This window comes from Petromyzon marinus, unplaced genomic scaffold (assembly GCF_048934315.1).
Source record: "Petromyzon marinus isolate PM22_M1 ecotype Great Lakes invasive population unplaced genomic scaffold, UKy_Petmar_22M1.pri1.0 PM_G_Scaffold_73, whole genome shotgun sequence".
In the NCBI taxonomy this organism is placed as follows: Eukaryota; Metazoa; Chordata; class Hyperoartia; order Petromyzontiformes; family Petromyzontidae; genus Petromyzon; species Petromyzon marinus.
The window spans coordinates 417,501-420,000 of NW_027423028.1; positions in this window are offsets into that span (position 1 = coordinate 417,501).

Consider the following 2,500-nt stretch of genomic DNA (forward strand, 5'->3'; position numbering starts at 1 on the left):
AAAAATAGCAATAAAAAAATACCAAGTCTTCGTCTTGGAAAATAACAAAATCTAAAAGAAAAGTCTTCTTTGTGGAAAATAGTAAAATAAAAAACCAAGACTTCACCTTGGAAAATAACAAAATCTAATCTAAAACATCTTAAATAAAGCTGGTTTGTAGTCTTCTCTCGAACTGATGTAGTGCAAAAATAAAGAATTAAAATAACAAAGTCTAATCTATATAAGTGCTCTTGAATAAGCTTCGTGTAAAAAAATAGCAATATAATAAAAATACCAAGTCTTCGTCTTGGAAAATAACAAAATCTAAAAGAAAGGTCTTCTTTATGGAAAATAGTAAAATAAGAATACCAAGACTTCACCTTGGAAAATAACAAAACCATCTTGAAAAAAGCTTATTTTTAATCTTCTTTGTAGGCAGAAAATAGTAAGGCGAAAATAAAGTCCCCTCTAAGCTCTAAAGTAACAAATACGACGTGTTAAAAAAAAAAACTAACAATAAAAAAAAGAACCAAGACTTCGTCTTGGAAAATAACAATCTAAATTGTGGAAAATAGTAAAATGAAATAAAAACCGACTTCACCTTCGAAAATAACAAAATCAATCTAAAACAAATGACATCTTAAAACAAAACTATTATTTGTTTCGGAGGTTGTCTATGACTGTTCATAGACCGCATAATTTCCACAGAACATTCTCAGAATATCAAGAGAGAAAAGCAGCGTTCTGCGGGAAATCATCTTGGCCAGTGATGTCGTTCTGGGTTTGGTCAGGCCCAGGGAGGTAAGTACCTCGTTATTCTCAAGGGGCCACTTTCCTCTTGCCCCAACCGGGAATCCAAAGAATGTGACCTTGCTAGCCTTCGTCAGCACTTTGACTTGATCACCAAGAGGGGTATAGTACGAAACTTTGTGCGAGGCAGCATCTGACAAGGTATTCTTTGAAAGCTCAAAACGGACGGTGACATCGATCACAACCGCCTCCTCATCTTTTGCAAACACGAGGTCAGGCTTTCTCATCTCTCCCGTCTCGGATATGAACCGTGGCTCTTTGTATACAGACCAGCCCAATCTAGCCGCTTCGTCTGCCAGAATGTTACTGATCTTGTTGTGTCGCGCAATTCTTGCTTTCTGTACTGCAGGACATTGACCGAGAATGTGCGAAAGGGACTCGAGTCTGGCAGAGCATTTCCTGCAGGAACGTAAGGCCCCATCTCTGCCTCTGTTCAAGCTTTCTCTTGTTGGGTAAATATTTGCCCTTAGTTGTAGTGCTGCGATAAAGAAGCATTGTTTAAAGCCGCACCATGGCCTCAACCAAGCATTACTGATTCTATCATGCGCAAAGTTTACAATGCCCCTTCCTTGAACCGGCTTTTCGCACCATCTCTGAAATTCATGCTCCCTCCAATCGCAGGGTCTCGGATATACAGGTTCTTTTGACACCGAGTCCCTGAGAACGAATATTGGGATTGCATCACTGTCACCCCCTGCTCGTACCCACAAATTACGGTATTCTTCCTCCATACCCTGCGAGGACACAATATTACGGGTGATAGCATCGGACGAGTTTGCTATACGTTGCAGCCTTCTAACTTGAACCGAAGGGATTGTTTTTTCCAGTTTCAAGATGGCAAGGCCTCCGTCTCGGGCTCTGGCATATAACAGTCCATCACAAGTTGAAGCGGGAAGGTGGAGCCATCCTTTTACCGCCTTTCTAATCTCTTGGTCCAACCCACGGAGAGTTGATTGCTTGCAGTCCGAGTGGTCTGCAGGATATAACAATCTGGGTAGGGCATAGGCATTGAGTAGTTCAACCTTCTGAGTTGGCTTCAGAGGCGCCTCATCGATTTTCGAGATCCATGTCTTTAGCTGACAATGTAGATCAGGCTGTATAGTGCCAGTCCAAGGGCCAATTTTCAGACCAAGGTATTTCGTTGATTCATCAGGTTGGATCATATGGACATCTTTATTTTTGATAGTCCATGGGTCGCAGTTGTTCACCGTATATGAATCTTTGGTTGGGCTTATCATGAAGCCCTGGCACTTTCTGGCCTGAACCTCCAATCCCGATAGCCCACAAAATGATTCCAAGATCGCTAGATTGGCGGCCATACCAACCCAAGATTCGCTCACCAACACCAAATCATCAGCAAACGCAAGAGCTGTCACGTGGTCGGTATCAATGGAGTACCCAACTCCGTGTGACTCTAGGGTGCATATCAAAGGGTCCATGGCAAGATTGAAGAGCAGGGGTGACATGGGGTCACCCTGTTTGACACCAACACGTATGCTAATTTCTCGAGTCGACTCGCCATTGCTTTTGAACGAGGTCGTACACCGATCGTAGGCGTTCTGGATGATGCCCACCACGTGTTCATCTACTTTCTTGTGCCTTAACACCCATAAAATATGAGCATGCGAAACCGAGTCAAAAGCTTTCGCTATGTCGATGAACATGACAGCCAACGGCCTGTGCAATTTCTTAGCGTGTCTCATAAGGTCCT